The sequence below is a fragment of the Podarcis cretensis genome, assembly GCF_951804945.1.
Source record: "Podarcis cretensis genome assembly, chromosome: 9".
NCBI classification, from domain to species: domain Eukaryota; kingdom Metazoa; phylum Chordata; class Lepidosauria; order Squamata; family Lacertidae; genus Podarcis; species Podarcis cretensis.
Window position 1 is genome coordinate 24,202,135 of NC_137178.1, and position 18,709 is coordinate 24,220,843.

Below are 18,709 nucleotides of genomic sequence, written 5' to 3' on the forward strand. Positions count from 1 at the left end.
CATACCTTTTCCATATTCTAACTTTCATTCCCTTATATCATCAACCTCCTCTCACCTCCCTCTTTGTATTCCACTTCCATTAATTGTTTTAGCAATTCCTTTCCATCTTTCTCCATTTTCTATCATATAAATGTCTTAACATATTTTTAATCTTATTTCCATTAAAATTAGTATACTTATTTAAGCTTAACTCCTTATAGCATTTCTACTAAGGCCATAAAAATTCATTCCAACATTTTCCTGTCACTCGTTAATTTTACAATATTTCTATATATAGACTTTAAATCTTCCAATCTTCTTCCACCATCTCCTCTCCCCGGTCTCGGGCTCTGACAGACACTTCCGTCCACTCCATACAGTCCATCAACCTGGAGATTTTATGTCCGAGGCTCTTAACTCTTTTCCACATCCCTTCTGCAGTTCTTCTTCATATTCTTTGATGCTAAAGAGCAGATCTCAAGGAAACTCCAATCTGACAACACCTCCACTCCCTCTCAACAGGTCAGCCAAATTTCCACAATTAAAGCTAGGATCCATAAAGTATTTCAGGGCATATTTCAAAATTCCTCCAACTCCAAAGGCCCCCCGAGCTCCAATCTCCTCCTGACCCAAGTCCATATTCCAAAAGTCAGTTAATCCCTGCATAGAGGGATCTTTCCAACTTTCCTTTTCCAGTCCAGGCCAGGCTCCGATCTTAAGAGTCTGACTTTTTCTAGTTTCAATCATAAAGGGCCTCAACTTATAGTCTTCGATTTGCCTCTGTAAGACTAAGGCTCCCCCTTGTATTGCTTTAGGTTCGACAACAGCAACTTTCTCCTTCTCCTTTTCAGCAATTTGTCCTGCTAAAATAGATTCCTGTGTCAAATCCTGAATAATTTCTGTATTGGTGCTCACTTTTGGTCCCAAAATGTCAGTTTTAGTAATCATAACATCCAATTTTTTATGCAGCTGTTCCAACAAATAGTTTATCTTGCAAAATGCAGTTACTAAGGCTTCTCCTGTCGACATTCTTGAATGTCCAAGGTCAATCTCTCGTTCCCACACTTCTTATCAAGCAGCTGGAGATTTCCCAGCTCCACTCTTGTAACAGTTTCAAAAGCTCCCTCTAGAGGGAAACAGTCTCCGCTTGTATGAATCCTTTCAAAGAAAGTTCAAAAAAATAAAGTTGGTTTCAATTTTCAATTACTAATTCTCCCTTTTAAATGCAGAAGTGGACAATGGAAACAATATATTTCTCTTATTCAACCGACTGTCAACATCCGTTCTCTTCGCTGTCAATGAACTCTCCCAAAACGTCAATCACTGTCAGTCCATTCCCAGGTTCAGAGCAGTGGCAATTAATTCTAATCACTCTCTCCTTCAGGATACACGGTTCAAAATTTCCCCCCTCTTCTCCTGCTTCCAAGGGGGGTATAATAATTTCAATCGATGGAAGTTTAATCCTTTACATAAGGCTTTCCAAGACCTTAACTTGTAAGCTCTTTGCTTCAGTCTATTTACAAAAGGGGAAGGCGGACTTCCTGTTTTGAACCTTCCCCGTTCAGTGTCAAATTAAGGTATTTAAAGATCCAATTTTCCGTACTACTCACGGGTTGTTGTTTAAAGTCCAATTGTCCACAGGAAAAAGTCAGCGCTCTCCGGCAGCAGGAATGCGGCTTCACTCCGTGAAAGAAGCAGTCAATTCAAAGCACTGCACTGCTCACCCCACGTCGCTCCGGATCCCCAAAACAGGGTTTCCCCGCGAGTAGGGGAGGCGCAAAGGGTGCCAGCCGAATCCCAAGTTCACAGGCTTCTTCCGCCTGTCATTTCAGTGGGTCTCCGCCTTCGCTGTGGCGGTTCAGACCCTACTTTTCACGGAGCAAGTTCCTCCCGTTCGGAGGAGCTCCGCCATTGCCGGAGGCGCTAATCCGGAAGTAAAATATTACAGTGTTTTATAATATTCCTATCTAGGATGCTCAGAGAACTTGTTCTTTTCTGATTCCAATACTAAATTACTTTATCTGCACCTTCCTTGTGAAGAGATGAGAATGTAGTTCGGATTTTGCACATCTACCAAATATCAGCCATGTTTATCATTTTTGGGAGGGAAGAAAGAAGGGGGAAATGGATTTGTGATTGAAATAGGCCCTTCTTGAAGAGGCTTTTCAAGGAGGAGGAAGTGGAGGATGAATCGAGCTATCAAGGGTTGGTTATACAAGTTGCTCTGAGACATGTAGTTAGATTCTAAGAACCTGGTTAGAAGAACATGATTCTGAAATTCCATAAGACCCAAGATACATAATTCTTCAATATTCCTCTATTTAGTTTTCCGCAAAAATGTGGTGACTGATTAGGCCTACAACTCAATGAAGTAAATCAAAGACAATGAGTTCTATACAATATTATTAAGCCTCATGCCAGGACTTATTAGAGTCAATTAAATTTGCCTCCTTTAATGTATTCTGACTACCTTTGGACAAGCCAGAGCATTTGATGAAAGTATAATTACAGCCTTTGATAACTGTAGTTGACGTTTCAATACTTTCTGGAAGTTGTCCAATTCCTTGCTCAGCCAAATAGAGAACTCTTGCCACTGAGAACTTTCCAACAAATGAGAAAAGGATAGGCTTGACTTCATTATAAGTTGCTTGAGAAGTTTCTCTCATGAAACAGGATGTTATGTTTTCTTTCAAGAAAACAGGTATGGCTCATATGACCCATATGACTAAAGGACCAAACATCTTAGGCTTAATCCACTCCAGTCAAGTCACATTCTATAGACCGATACAAAGCAGTGACTCTGCCTAACACTGGCAGTTTGTTTGTTGACTAAGCATATGTTAGACCAGTGAACTATCTAAACAACTAGCAACTACCTAAATAAAAACTTTGGCCATTTTAAATAAATAAATAAAGCTATACTATGCATGTTCCTCTGATAACAAGCAAGAAATATCAGTTAAAGGCCTGTGCATATGCAATGTAGAAGGATGTGAGAAAAATTGCCATCTCTGTCCATTATTCAGTGCACACTCAAACACATAGCATGCAACACCATTAAGTTGGACAATGCCACTGATACAATACAGGCAAGCCACTGGAATTTGATGACACTTGGTCATACTTGGTCATATCCAAGTATGTTGAAAGCACTGATTGAAATCTTAGCCCTGTAAAAACCAACCTGAGTTGAAAGAATGTGCATTCCTGCAGATATTGAGAACTATTTTGATCTTGTTTCAATAAAGCACACCAAGAACAACCCAATAATTCCTCCCTCCCCAACACATTTTAAAAGGGCATTGGATGTCAATCTGTCCAAGGCCTGATTGAAGAGGAACGTATTTGCCTGGTGCCTATAGGTGTATCATGAAGGTGCCAGGTGAACCTTCCTGGGGAGAACATTCCAGACAGGAAGTTGCTGCAGAGAAGGCCTGTTCTCATGTTGCCACCCTCTGGACCTCTCGTGGAGGAGGCACATGAAGAAGGGCCTCAGAAGCTGATCTCAGGGTCCAGGTAGGTTCATATGGAGAGAGGTGGCCCTTGAGGTCTGCCTTATATCTTTGGTCCTTTTAGCTTAGTCTTCTCTATGCTTACTGACAGTGGCTTCCCAGAGATTTAAGCAGAGAGTCTTTCCCAGTCCTATCTGGAGATGCTGGGGTTTGTACCTGTCTTGGATCCTTTTCATGTTAAGTATGTGCATTGCGTGTTCAGACCCAGAAACCTCCCCCTTAAATAAATTCACACATGACTCAAATTTTAGTTTTGGCTTTTGGCAGAATTTAGGCCACAACTTTAGAGGGATGCGGGTGGCGCTGTGGGTAAAACCTCAGTGCCTAGGACCTGCCAATCGTATGGTCGGTGGTTCGAATCCCCGCGGCGGGGTGAGCTCTTTCGGTCCCAGCTCCTGCCCACCTAGCAGTTCGAAAGCACCCCTAAGTGCAAGTAGATAAATAGGTACCGCTTTCTAGCAGGAAGGTAAATGGCATTTCCGTGTGCTGCGCTGGTGCTCGCCAGAGCAGCTTCGTCATGCTGGCCACATGACCCGGAAGTGTCTCCGGACAGTGCTGGCCCCCGGCCTCTTAAGTGAGATGGGCGCACAACCCTAGAGTCGGACACGACTGGCCCGTAAGGGCAGGTGTACCTTTACCTTTACCTTTAGGCCACAACTTTATTGATTACAGAAAGTGGCTGGTTGCATAGGCTCTGGTTCGACTAGCTCCCTGCCATCCATGTAGCACTGACCAGCATAGGTAAGCCTAGGGTAAACACCTGGATAAGTGGAAAGCCGAACACGGGCTAACTCCATCACCCAAATGTCCCCCTGGACTCAGGCATGGGCACAACCCTCTCACAGGGGTTGACCAAACCATTGAGTCCCTGGATTCCTTTAACGGAATACCCTTCACATAGGGATGGCGAGAGCGTTCTCCCATCCCTATCACCTGAACCAGAGCCTATCCGCAACCTTACAAGGCGAAACCCAAATGGCAACAGCCAATCAGCCAAGTGGGGAAAATTCCTGCTGTGCCCCTGTCCCAATGACAGATGACACATGATGGCATAGCAAGGTCAAGTGCAAAGCCCTAAAAGTAGAGAGAAGTGGGCGGATGCACGTGCCGAATGCACATGCCGAAAGAGGAAGCTCTGGGTCACGTGCATGGGCATAAATAGGTCCCTCGAACCATTTAGACTGCGTCCCATTGGCCAGATTGTACCCAGCTTCGAGGAACCTACCAACCGGGTGTTGTGGATGACCAATTGTACCCACCCACAACACAGGGTGTCAGTTCTCCAGGTCTCACCGCAATACATGCCCTCTTTAAGGGAGGACCCAATCTACCATATTGCTACAGAGCTTCCCAGTGAACCATTCCTTCTTCGGGTGGGTGGAAAGGGAATGATGATTGTGTCTTGTTTGCATGCTTGGGACCTGAGCACTGAATGTGCACATCTGGCTTAGTGTACCTCCCTCTGTCCTCCCTTTTTGTGGCATACTATAAATCAAGTTAATGTGGGTTCACTCTTCTTCAGTACAGGAGTTTAGGCCAGATTATCCTCAGGTCCTTTTTCAGACCTAGAATGCTATGATTTAAATGGTCCTTTCCCCCCATCCCACACCTTTTGATGGACACAGATATTAAGAGTTTGACAAAGCACTTTGAAATGAAATGAAAATCTCCTGTGGCACATATGCAATCCCCTTCAGCAGACCTTCCTTGGCGGCAGCTGCAATCATATGCTTAACCTCAGGGGTTGAAAGGTTCGGCAGCACCGGAGAAAGTTCACCTCTATCCACACAGGGGATTTCAAAGACATTTCTTGGCAGCCTGCCACCCCCAGGTGACCAACACTGAAACGTAGCAGATCTGTGTGCTTATGCAAATATTCCCAGCTTTGTTATTGGTATATATTTCTGGACTGAACTTAACTTACTCTATTTAAGCCTTTTCTGATTTCACATAACTCATGGAATGTGGAACTTTTCTTCATTCAAATAAGAATACAGAAACACAGAAGATGTTTTCCCATTTGCTGCTGCTAGAAATTGGACTTCTCCTATGTACTCATTTATCTTCTTGAGAAATACTTCAAAACATACAACACCCTGTTTGAACTATTTCATTTAGCTGTTTAAAATTAAATTTATATCCCATTGTTCCTCGGCACCAAACAAATCCACTTTTTTCTAAAATAGTTTAAAAATTACTGCTGCAGTTAAAAACAGCTTCAACTAAAAACTTTGTTTCATCTGGTGATCTCGGGGCTCCCAGGAGCCCTTGAACTGTGGTAAAGCTTCTTGCTTGCTCGAATAAAGGATAAAGAAGAGTGTGCAAGTCTGTCGTGCCAGCCTACTGTGCAAAGGTAAAAATTCATATATGTTGTTTGCCTCTGGCCTTGCCCACCTCTAGCATGTGTCCCCCAAAAAGGTTACACAGAAGGAAATGTGTCTCTCAGGGCTAAGAAAGGGACTGCAGTTTGTTGTGCTGAGAGTTGTTATGAGAACCTTATTGCTTTCCCTAGCTAAAATCCCCAGAATTATTTAACAACCAGTCCCTCTTCCCAGAGAACTCTGGGAATTGCAGCTCTGTAATGGGGACAGGGGTCGCCTAACAATTCTCAGCACCCTTCACAAATGTGGGTGGTGCTGTGGTCTAAACCACAGAGCCTAGGGCTTGCTGATCAGAAGGTTGGCGGTTCGAATCCCCATGACGGGGTGAGCTCCTGTTGCTTGGTCTCTGCTCCTGCCAACCTAGCAGTTCGAAAGCACATCAAAGTGAAGTAGATAAATAGGTACCGCTCCAGCGGGAAGGTAAACGGAGTTTCCATGTGCTGCTCTGGTTTGCCAGAAGTGGCTTAGTCATGCTGGCCACATGACCTGGAAGCTGTCTGCAGACAAACACCGGCTCCCTCGGCCAGTAAAGCGAGATGATGGCCACAACCCCAGAGTTGTCTGCGACTGGACCTAACAGTCAAGGGTCCCTTTCCTTTACCTTTACCTAATGGGGACGGGGGTCTCCTAACAACTTTCAGCACCCTTCACAAACTACAGTTCCCAAGATCCTTTAGTGGAAGCCATGACCGCACAAAGTAGAATGATACTGCATTAATGTATAGTGCAGATGGGACCAGAGCCTACACTGGTTACTGATCATTTTCTTTGGACTCAGTCTGTCTTTGTCAGGCTAAGCAAAACAAAGAGAGAGAGGTTGGGATGATCTCACAGAAATTGGAGTTGTTAACCTTAAATTAAGTGCTAATGTACAGGGATCCTTTATTGTATTTCTTGATTGCTGACATGAGCGAACTGCAGAGAGCGACAGCAGACCCCGTCCCCTGAGCAAGGACAATGCCCATCTTACTCACAACTTGGCAAGAAAAAGGGATGTTTAAATGGTTGAAAGGAGTGCAATATGTTTCCTTCGGTTTCATTTACAGTTGGCTGCGTGCGGTCTTAGGACTGCATGCCGCAGTTATGTGGTCAGTGATACTCTGCGTTTCCACCGCAACAGACTCCATGAATCTATCCAGGTACTCTGTCTCTGACGTGGAGGGTGAGTCTGCTCAGCCTTGCTCTGTTTGCTTTCTGCAGCATTTCAGACATGAAATGCCCTTGCTGTCAGTAAGAGATCAAGCTCGTTACACACAGTCCTTGCAGTGATTCTCCCTCTTTGTTGCTGGAGAATTATTTACATAAAAAAATTATGTTTCACATGGGCTATAGCTTTGGGACATTGGAAAAATCTTTCAGTATCACTCGGAACATGAAACCAAACCATCTGTTATGAAGCTTCAGATCATTCAGCCTAATGAATTATCTATGGAGTCTAACCATCCCCAGTTAATCAAAATGATCACTTTTTACTAAAAATCCATTCTCCCCTTCCTAGCCATGAATGAGTGAATGAATGAACGAATCTTTAATTGCATCAGCTACCAGCCACAGCAATAAAACAAAATGCAGTATACAGGAGGATAAAGGTAAAAAGTTAATTATATAAAATACATTTTGGGGGTTTGGATCAATAGTCAAAAAATGGATCTAATTCTATTTGCGCCGGTTAAAAACCTTGCAACTTTTGCTGTCACCTGTTCATCTTGATCTGTCAAGAAAAAGGACACTGTTAACAGTGGTTGGGAGACCCAGAATGGACAATAAATGATAAATGGTTAAATGATAACCATTTAAATTAGTCTATTTGCAACCATTTGTGACCACAGTTTAGAATAAACTGTTGGCTACATTAGACACCCAGCACTGTTAATCAATGGATGTTTCCGTTGCTCCTGTGAATTTATACGCAGGGATAAATTTGCATATGCCTCTGGTTCCCAAACTTCGCCTCCCCCCCCAAAAAAAAATGACTTGAAAGTTTTTCTTTTCTTTTTTTATAATAATTTTTATTCGTTTTTCAGACTTGAAAGTTTTTCTGGGTATTAGTGGACCATTTAAATATTTTTTTAAAAAAGAAATCTGGCTCTTGTAACAATTGTAATGCCCTGTGCTAGATGCTGTATGATTTTCAGCTGAATTTTTTTATTGCTTCTGTTATTGCTTCTGTTGTATTTTATTGTATTGTGATCTGAATTCCATAAAATTCAGATTGAAAGTGTTCTTCACAAACACACCGCTTATGGACCACAGGTGGTCTGCAGACCACAGTGCTGGACACACACACACACCGGCATATGTTATATTATTTATATGTTTGTGCTCTTTCTGTGAATTTACACAGAGGGATAAAATAAATAGCATAGCAGAAAATATAATTAGTCAAGCAATCAATCATTCTTAAGCTTCATTATGAATTTTCCACTTCATATATTTATGGAAACCATCATCTGTTTCTGCGAATGTGTTCATCATTCATGTTTATTAGCCAAATAGCCAGTGAAGCTGAGTTTCGGAATGTTTTTGTGTGTGCGAAATGTTTACTTCAAACCATTTGCTCCTTGTTACTTTTGTTTTGTCCAACACTATTGTTCCTGGTCCTTTGGAGGGTGATTGGCATATTTTAAACAGAAGACTAATGAATAGGAAATACTTCTTGCATTAATGTTTAGGCAAATAGTTTTGATAATATTCCTGAACCATAAGGAGTAGATGTTACATGCATAGCTAGAAAGTTTTCTAAATACTTACCAAGGCCACAGCCTTGTGTCTAATTACACATTGTTATTCCAATGGACTAAATAATGGACAATAGAACTTCAGCCTAAGAACTAAGGTGCCACCAGAGTCCAAAATGAAGCAGAATGCAACAATATGTTTGTGGTTCTCTTCATGGTGACCTTCTCCAGAAAAGACCCGGGGCATTTCCAGAAACCAGTATGTTTCACCTTGATGCTGGAGATCCAGGCCCTGCGGACCTCAGTATTATTAATTAATTAATTAAATTTGCCTTTTTATAATAATTTTTATTAATTTTCCAAACAAATAATAAAAACAGTATATCATCAGTTCATACCCATCTTTCTTTGACTTCCCCGTACCTCCCCATCCCTGCATCCTTGTTTAATAATTCTTTAGCAACCCTTAAGTCCATTATCTTAATTCCCTTTCATAAAAAATTTCTTAAATTTTTTTTTGTTTGTTTACTGCTGCAATTCTTTACCTCTTACCCCCTGACATCTTAACATTCCTCAATTTCACAATTATTTTTAAGATATATTTTGAATTTCTTCCAGTCCTCTTCCACTGTCTCTTTCCCCTGGTCCCGGATTCTGCCCGTCATCTCGGCCAGTCCCATAAAGTCAATCACCTTTGTTTGCCATTCTTCCAGAGTAGGTAGTTCTTGCGTCTTCCAATACTTTGCCAGTAGAATTCTTGCTGCTGTAGTGGCATAATTAATTAAATTTGTATACATACTGCCCTGCATCCCAGGATGGTTCACAATAGGGCTGGGAGATCTGTTGATATATCGTCCAAAACCGTTTCGTGATAGCAGTTTCATCATTTTTGACTCGGCAGTATATCACGAATCATGATGTGGTTTTTGTGTGCTATGCAAAAAATAAATAAATAGTGATGTGGGGAAAACCGTGAAACCAGCCAATGCCCCTACACAGCTCCATCTTTATTTCAGACATCGTGCTATACCAGCATATTACAATGTTTAGCTGGTTATGTATTGCAATGTTGAAAACCAGATGCTGCCCAGCTCTAGTTCACAACAGACCAAAAAAAAAAAAAAAAAAGATCATGCCCTGGTGTTGGCTGGAGGTCAGTCTTGCTTGTATACTCAGGACTAAGTTGATTTGCATATTTATAATCCAGGAAGGAATTTTACAAGGTTGCACTAGCTAGCGGCTTGGGGATGTTTCCAGCTTTATCTGTAGAATGATATAGGCTGCTTTTGTGTGTGCGGTTCATACATCCATGCATTTATTTTGTTTAATTATTTCATTAAATTTATATACCATGTGATTGTAAAAAAATAATTTAAAAAACCCCAGGGTGGTTTACAAAAAGGTAAAAGCAAGGAAATCAAGGGAAAAAATACAATACTTTAAAACATACATTTGCAGCACCTAGATAGCTTAAGCACCTGAGGTATTTCCATAAAGTTTCTCCAGCCCACAAATTCCATAGAAATGGTTGACCTAAATTCTTCCTGGGTTGACGACTATACCTGTCTTGAGTTCTAGGAAGATGTGCTGGCCCCCATACTGGGCAGCATATATGGAAGTGTTTGTGTGTGGTCATGAGGGGACCCCCAGCAACTCACTGTGAATGTACATATACATTTTATTTTTTCAAATAGCTCAGTTGGTAGCACACAAGACTCTTCATCTTAAGATTGTGGGTTTGAGCCCCATGTTGGGCAAAAAAGATCCCTGCATTGCAGGAGTTGGTCCCATCCAACTCATCAATTCTATGACTCTGTGAAATGTGTATAATTCAAAAAAAAGTCTCTGGAAAGAAACTGAACATTGGGCAGAAGAGAGATGTCAAGTAGAGACCTAGAAAATCCTGTTGGCCCTAAAAAATGTGGAAAACTCAAGCCTTTTTAGTTATTATTTTAAAGTTCCATACGGTGAATGCACGCAATCCCTATTATCAGTTCTTAAATCAATCTTGCCCATAGGGATTAAGTATAACTGGTTTAATTTTGCTTATTTTGCTGTATAATTTCAGATATCATAGGCTTTACTGTGTGGGTAATTGCTTAGGAAGAATTACTTATGGAGAAGTCTGATAGAGTTTGGCCAGAGAACTATGAAGGTGGGCACATCTCCTTGAATTAGCTATTCCAAAGTGAACTGGTGTAGTATAATGGGTGGAGTGTTAGATTTTTGCCAGGGAGACTTGGGTTCATATCCACACTGAGCCATGAAGCCCACTGGGTGACCATGGGAAAAATACTTATCTCTTGTTGTTGTTGTTGTTGTTTAGTCGTTTAGTCGTGTCCGACTCTTCGTGACCCCATGGACCACAGCACGTCAGGCACTTCTGTCTTCCACTGCCTCCCGCACTTTGGTCAAACTCATGCTGGTAGCTTCAAGAACATTATCCAACCATCTCGTCCTCTGTCTTTCCCTTCTCCTTGTGCCCTCAATCTTTCCCAACATCAGGGTCTTTTCCAGGGAGTCTTCTCTTCTCATCAGGTGGCCAAAGTATTGGAGCCTCAGCTTCACGATCAGTCCTTCCAGTGAGAACTCAGGGCTGATTTCCTTCAGAATGGAGAGGTTTGTTCTTCTTGCAGTCCATGGGACTCTCAAGAGTCTCCTCCAGCACCATCATTCAAAAGCATCAATTCTTTGGTGATCAGCCTTCTTTATGGTCCAGCTCTCATTTCCATACATCACTACTGGGAAAACCATAGCTTTTACTATACGGACCTTTGTTGGCAAGGTGATGTCTCTACTTTTATCTCTTAGCCTACACTATCTCACAAGGTTGCTGAAAACAAAATAAGCTCCACATAAGCCACCCTGAGCTTCTTCAAGCAAGGGTAGGTTAACAATGGGATAAATAAAGGAGAAGATGTCCTTGTCCCTCCACTTCTCTTTAAGCTCCCATGACTTTAACAATTTCGTACACTCCAAATACTGCAAGCTTTCTCTCTCTCTCATAATCCAGAATAATTACTGGTTTTAGTAAGAGGATGGCTTGATTAAGTGCATTTTGAGACATGTTTATTCCTTCTGCTCCTTTTCATCTTTTATACAATATGGATGCTTGTGGTATTGTTTCCCTGTGATGTTCTGTTGAAAGAATACTGTGGAATCTAGCTGTGTGCCATCAATTTCATTTTCTCCCCAGGCAGGCATGGTATCTGACAAACAATTCTGCTTTGGGTGAGAAGAATCTCAGAGTGTCTTGATTTCTCCTGCTGCATGCACAGGTGGCCGACACATTTGATGAAAAGTGTCCAGCCACAAGGCTGGGTTCAATTAAGAACCTCAGAAAGCCATGGGGTCTCACGCTGTAGATCAAGTCACCTACCAGAATGCTCGCCAAGCTGAGTGCTGATATGTGCTAACCACAATACCAAAGGTAATCCTTGACAACCACAGTAGTTATTATACCCTGTTCACGTTTGTGGGCATGGAGCAGAGTTAGACTCCCTCTATGCAGCCTGTTGAAATCAATCTGTGGAGTCCTTTGTGTTTTCTTAGGGTTGCAAGAATTTACCACCCAAAGAGATGAAGGAAGATATGCCTGGACTCTTCAGTTTGAGGAACAATGCAGAGATGTGTGGCTTCATGGCAAAACAAAACAAAACCCAATTAAAAGGTGTGGCTTAGGAAACTATGGCTGCAACCCTAAATACACTTATCTGGGAGTAAGGTAGGGTAAAGGACCCCTGGATGGTTAAGTCCAATCAAAGGCGACTATGGGGTTGTGGCGCTCATCTCGCTTTCAGGCCAAGGGAGCTGGCGTTTGTCCACAGACAGCTTTCCAGGTCATGTGGCCAGCATGACTAAACCGCTTCTGGCACAACAGAACACCATGACGGAAGCCAGAGTGCACGGAAACACCATTTACCTTCCCACCACAGTGGGAATAAGTAAGACCCTTTGAACACAGTGGGATTTACTTCTGAGCAGGCGTTCACCGTATTGCATCGTCATATGGCTATTTAATATTTTCCAGTAGAGCAAACCACAGAAACAAAGGCAAAAAAAAATGACCCCTGTTTCCTCCAATGCAATTTCCAAAACCAGGGTAATTATATTTTCTGAGTCATTTGCCTTTATTGTTCCTTAAAAACTCATCACTTCATCCGGCCTAGAACCACCACTTTTCTGCCGCCCAGAAAAGAACAGGGAATTAAGTTATGTCTGTGGATTTGCAGCCATGTCGGAGGGCCTCTTATTACAGCTGGAAGCCTATTGTCATTGTGTGGATTCATCACAGCTGTTTGTGGTGCAGAACAAGCCTCCATTCAAATTTCATCCTTGAATGCTTGCCCCTTGCAAATCCAACGTACTATGATGTGTAGCTACATGCTCCCTAAACCTTTTTTCCATGCTTTATTTGACTATGAGCCTGCGGGCAGGGACATGTCTGCTTTATTCATCTATACTATTTAATTAGTAGATGCTTGAGGTGCTATTAATATATGGTATCCTGGATACCCCTTTGTGAATGTTACAATGAATACATTTTTCCTAGGTTCACCTATGGATGAGGGTGAAATTTTGTTTGGTCCACATTTTTATGTGAATCTGCCTATTTCACACCTCCCAAAATGATATGTTAATGAAAACACTGTTTCTTTTGAAATCCGCCCTTCTCTGAATTTTGTGATGCAGTTCTCCAACCATATAATGTATACAAAATGCATGTGTTATGAGAAAAGGAACACAAAAATGCATATGCTATTAGTGAAAATAACATCAGAATTGCTTTACATTTGGAGAAATTGCTTGCAGAATTGTGCACATTAGGCAAAATCCCACACAAAATGTGTACGAGGAGAAAACATTTCATTTCATTTCACTTTTGATTTGTATACCTTCTTCCTATTTTACAATACCCAAGGCGGTTTACATCTGAAGAAACAATCCATTAGAATAGTATAGAATAATATTAAATACCAGCTTATAAAAATTAAACAGATATCCGCTCTTAACAATTATAATAAATAATTTCTAAACTATAATCAATAAAAACAACAGGAAGTCGCAGTGCATAAAATAATGCAATACAAATTGAGCAGCAGAGACTGGAGGGTGGGGCAAGTCAGGTGGAAGGTGGCCTTGCCTGATGAAGTCTCTCCCCTCACAGCTCTTCCTCCAGGCACAGCTTCCTTATGAGGACTCCCAGGGCTGGAGGGTGGGGCAAGGCAGGCATTAAAAAGCATCCATTAAAACATCCATTAAAATGTTGATGAACTCCCATGGGAGCTTTAAAACAAACAGCAACCTCAGTGTTCCTAATTCCTGATGTGATAATGTGCCGAATGGGAATTAAGATTGGAAAAATGAGAAACCAATAAAAACCAAAACTGAACACCCTCATCTTACCTAGTTTTTATTATACACTTGTACCTTGGTTGTCGAATGCCTTGGTACTTGTACGTTTCGGCTCCCAAACGATCGAAACCCAGAATTGAGTGTTCCAGTTTTTGAACATTTTTTTTAAGCCGAACATCCGATGAGGTTTCCACTATTGTTTCCAGCACGCCTGCACAATCGGAAGCCACACCTTGGTTTCTGAATGTTTCGGAAGTCAAAAGGACTTCCGGAACGCATTCTGTTCGAAAACCAAGGTATGACTGTATTGGCTTCTTACTTTTTATCCTTTTTGGTTTATTATATTCTTAGTATTTAAGGTTTTCAACGTCCTACTCAAAAAAGAGCTGCTGAAATTATTATACACTGTAACTTATGTTTGTTAATATCAGTGTGTCTGAGTAGAATTTAATTGACCATAACTTCATGACTTTGCATATATATATATATATATCATTAGCAGTACAGCCCTATGAGTGTTTCCTCATATCATTCCTGACCATTGACCATGCTGGTTGGGGCTAATGGAAGCTGGAGTCATCTGGAGGACCACTGGTTAGCCACTCTGATCTTGAGTTTCTACATAAAAAGACGTCTAGAGTTAAAAACAAGATGAATAACCTATTTTAATTTATTTATTATATTTATACCTCCACTCCACACCATAGAACTCACAGGCTCCCAAAGCCATGAACAGCATATTAACAGAAAAGAAACAATATAAGTACAATAAATAAATCAAAACAATATAAAACAATGCAATCATCAGATATCCACAAATAATATTTGTGAGCTGTATTCATGCAATTACCACCCACCCACATCTCCCCAGCATTTCACCTGCCTCTTGGAGGCCATATTAACTCAAAACTCCCTCACCTCTGGCTGCTCCAAACTCTCACCTAGGAGCAAGCCCATCTACAACCACATGGGGCTGTGCCCTCGCCCTCATCACATTCTGAAGAGGCAACTCGAAGGTCAGACACTCCTTTAGTGTCGTCACACTGAGGCTAGATGTTGCACTTCTTCCTCAACTTGTATCACCTCAAGCCCAATACTTTTCAGCAAACACCACAGAAACAACCAGCTGAGAGTCACTGAGGGATAATATATCAAATGATGTATGTCAACAGATGTGAATCAGCCTTATAGTCCAGTCCTTGATCCAGAATTATGTTTGCAGACCTACGCTATTCTGCCACATGTACCAGAATCTTTGGAAGTGGTTGAGTGCTATCATTTGACAAGTGGAGAGGGAGAGGGGACAGGGAGGTTGACGCAATGCAAACACTCTAGCAGGAGCTCCAGATTGACTTCACCAGTGCATTTGCACTGCACAACCTCTCTGCCACCTCTCTCTTCTCCCTCCTGATAAGCAACAGTGACCCACCTGCTGGGAAGCTAGCCCCACTCAGCGAGCCACTTCTGATGCTGCACATGCTAAAGGCCCAGAAATGCTTTTCCTCAGCAAAGCTCATGCATTGTGTGTTTTCAGGTCATAGCCCTTGGACCAGCAATCAAGCTGGAACTATCTTGAGATAGTTTATAAACACTTTTAAAGCCTTTGTTATACCATTTTAGTGACCCAACCAACTCTATGATACAGATATTTTGGACAAATATTTGTTCAGTTTAGTCTGAGGACAATGCAGCAGCAAAAGTACCCCCCACTCCCCAAAAGAAACACCTATCCTCATAGGGGAAAAGCCCCACACCCTTGGCATTCCTTTAAATGTGTTTAGAAAAAGAGAAAAGAAAATGAACTCACACTTCGACTAGGTTTAGGCAATCTTTCTGTTTAAAGGCCCCAGACTGCATGTCCATTATATGCATCCAACTCTTTATTATGTTCTGCTGCTGTAACAGGAAAAACACAACACAACATGTCAAGAGAAGCTAAGCCTTTCTCCCTCCGTGTAAACACTTTCACACTATCCTGTTACATTTCTACGAGAATGTTATTACACGAATATCAATAATTTCCTTTTTGTTTCCTAAGGTAAACACACAGCTGCCTTAGCAATTTTAAGTGCTCTTGGGAGTTATTGTGATGAGTCCTCCTGGAAAAAAGAAAAGCAGAAGACCAGCATCTCAGCTGTTGGAAATTTGCATCCTTAATACTGATGTCAACAGAACAAACCTGATATACACCAGCTAAGGTCCTGGACCAAGTTTCTTAACATGTAATGAACTTGTTTAATTTGTAGAGCCATTTTTAGAAAACTATCTCAGATGGCCTTACGACTTGCCTTTCTACAATTTTCAAACAAAGCGCTATTGTAGAACTCCTTCCCAAGTGAATATTCTTACATCAGTTTTTCAAAAGGTAGGTAGGCAGAAAACACCTGAAGATGTGCATCTTTGTAATGCTGGTTCAGTATAAAGCTTGCTCATTAGGAGTCCACGTGAAGCATTTATGTAGTGAAAAGCTTCTAGTGACTATATGAACTAATATGGCCTGCACTCCCGGGGGGGGGGGAGCCCATTCCAGCCTGCTTCCTTGTCCTGGGCTGCTAGTTATTGAAGCCAGACATTTCTAAAGAGCGCAGAGCTTATGGGCCAACAAGCATACAGTACTGAAAAAGAGCTAGAAAGGTGCCGCTTGTGTGTGACCATAACCACTTATCAGAACTAAGAGCTATTACAGTCACTCAGAGGCTTCCAGCCACATGGAGGATGTAACTATTTAGGGCTCCTGTGTCAATTGGGTTTTAGAGTTATGCCTGAAACTCGTGTTTCAGAAAGCTTCTAAGACTTTCTTTTTTAATCCATATATCTCAAATTTGTCATTGACTTTTATGGCATATGCATCCTGAGCTACTTCCCCACAAGTATTTTTAAAATGCAGTCAGGGAAATATAATGGCAGATGCAGCCCTGAATAGCTCCATTGATTCCAATGGGATTTCTCCAGAAAAAGTGATTTGAAGACAGTGGTCCAAGATCCATCATTTGTAACGCAACTTCCCTGCTACCAAGTACAGGCAAAAATGTTAATGATTTGTGCAGAAAATGTCAGACTGGTGTGATAGATAGCTGGGACTCCTAGTGTTCTATATTCAGCAACTTTGACAATGGAGGAAAAGAAAGTTACTGTGCATAGTTTTCAGGTGTGAAATTTTATTTAGCTATTTTACAAAGTTCTCTGACACCTCCTGAGATTCAGAAGCTTGACATCTGTTTTGGTTCCTCGATGGAGTGTTGATTTAGCAGACTAACAAAAGATTAAAAAGGGGAGGGCGAACACATTCTGAAGAATACGTTGGTTACTGGAATTGTAGACACACTTGCTTATGGGAACAGGAAATATGATGATATGATTTCCAGACAAATAGGGTCATCAACCACAGGTGAGGGTTGGGCTTTGGGAAACGAGGCTGGACTTTTGAGACTGTGCAGAATCTTCTGCTTGCATGTGCACTACAGGGGGAAAATTGCTCTTCTCTGGACAGGTTCCTTAACAGATGTGCCTTAGTACATCATCTGCACTACTGAGAAACCAAAATACATCTGGCGATTTAAACATCTTTATATAGTTGCATGATTTATTCAGAAAGTATGGCTGAAGCTGTAGAAAGCTGAAGAATTCCATGTAAATAACTCGACAAGAATCTCAACAGAGATAATAACCCATGAAACTGAAAATTAGACAAAAGTGCTGTTGTTTGCTACAGAAATATTTTAAGGTCATTACATATAACGCAGCCTCCTATTTACATTCTGGTATTTTGGTATTTCCCTTACAGTCAAGGGATTTGAATAAACCTGCAGTCTCTGTGGGTTATAGTTATGTACTGTTTTATACATACTAGAGAACTATAAGCCTGCAGGCTGAGATAACTGCACTATAAACATATATTTTATGAAATAATACCTTTAACATATGTTAGTTGAGAGAGAGAAGAGAAATCTATTCTTCCATGTAGATTTCAACCTAAGCCGCTACCCATATAAATGTTGTAGGCTTCCATTAAGAAAATGGCTTTTCATAAGGGTGAGGTGAAGGGTTCAGGTTGCCCGCCTTTTGTACCAACTGTGCATTGTTGTTGTTTAGTCGTTTAGTCGTGTCCGACTCTTTGTGACCCCATGGACCAGAGTACACCAGGCACTCTTGTCTTCCACTGCCTCCTGCAGTTTGGTCAAGCTCATGTTGGTAGCTTCGAGAACACTGTCCAGCCATCTCGTCCTCTGTCGTCCCCTTCTCCTTGTGCCCTCAATCTTTCCCAACATCAGGGTCTTTTTCAGGGAGTCTTCTCTTCTCATGAGGTGGCCAAAGTATTGGAGCCTTAGCTTCAGGATCTGTCCTTCCAGTGAGCACTCAGGGCTGATTTCCTTAAGAATGGATCGGTTTGATCTTCTTGTAGTCCATGGGACTCTCAAGAGTCTCCTCCAGCACCATAATTTAAAAGCATCAATTCTTTGGTGATCAGCCTTCTTTATGGTCCAGCTCTCCCTTCCATACATCACTGCTGGGAAAACCATAGCTTTAACTATTTGGACCTTTGTTGGCAAGGTGATGTCTCTGCTTTTTAAGATGCTGTCTAGGTTTGTAATTACTTTTCTCCCATCTGCAGTGATCATGGAGCCCAAGAAAGTAAAATCTCTCACTGCCTCCATTTATTCCCCTTCTATTTCCCAGGAGGTGATGGGACCAGTGGCCATGATCTTAGTTTTTTTGATGTTGAGCTTCAGGCCATATTTTGCACTCTCCTCTTTCACCCTCATTAAGAGGTTCTTTAATTCCTCATCACTTTCTGCCATCAAAG

The 18,709-nt window shown here is 41.6% G+C and overlaps 1 long non-coding RNA gene across 2 annotated transcripts in view; it reads right to left on the reverse strand.

Annotated features, from left to right (window-relative positions):
- Positions 1-18,709, reverse strand: part of LOC307223951 — a 43,977-nt gene that overhangs the window by 6,620 nt on the left and 18,648 nt on the right. Inside the window, exon 1 of one of the 2 annotated variants that reach the window (XR_013842346.1) lies at positions 15,713-15,877. The exons of the other annotated variant lie outside the window; for it this stretch is intronic. This is a non-coding gene — a long non-coding RNA (uncharacterized lncRNA). Of the gene's footprint in view, positions 1-15,712; positions 15,878-18,709 lie in introns of those variants that run through there. 2 annotated transcript variants of the gene reach the window in all.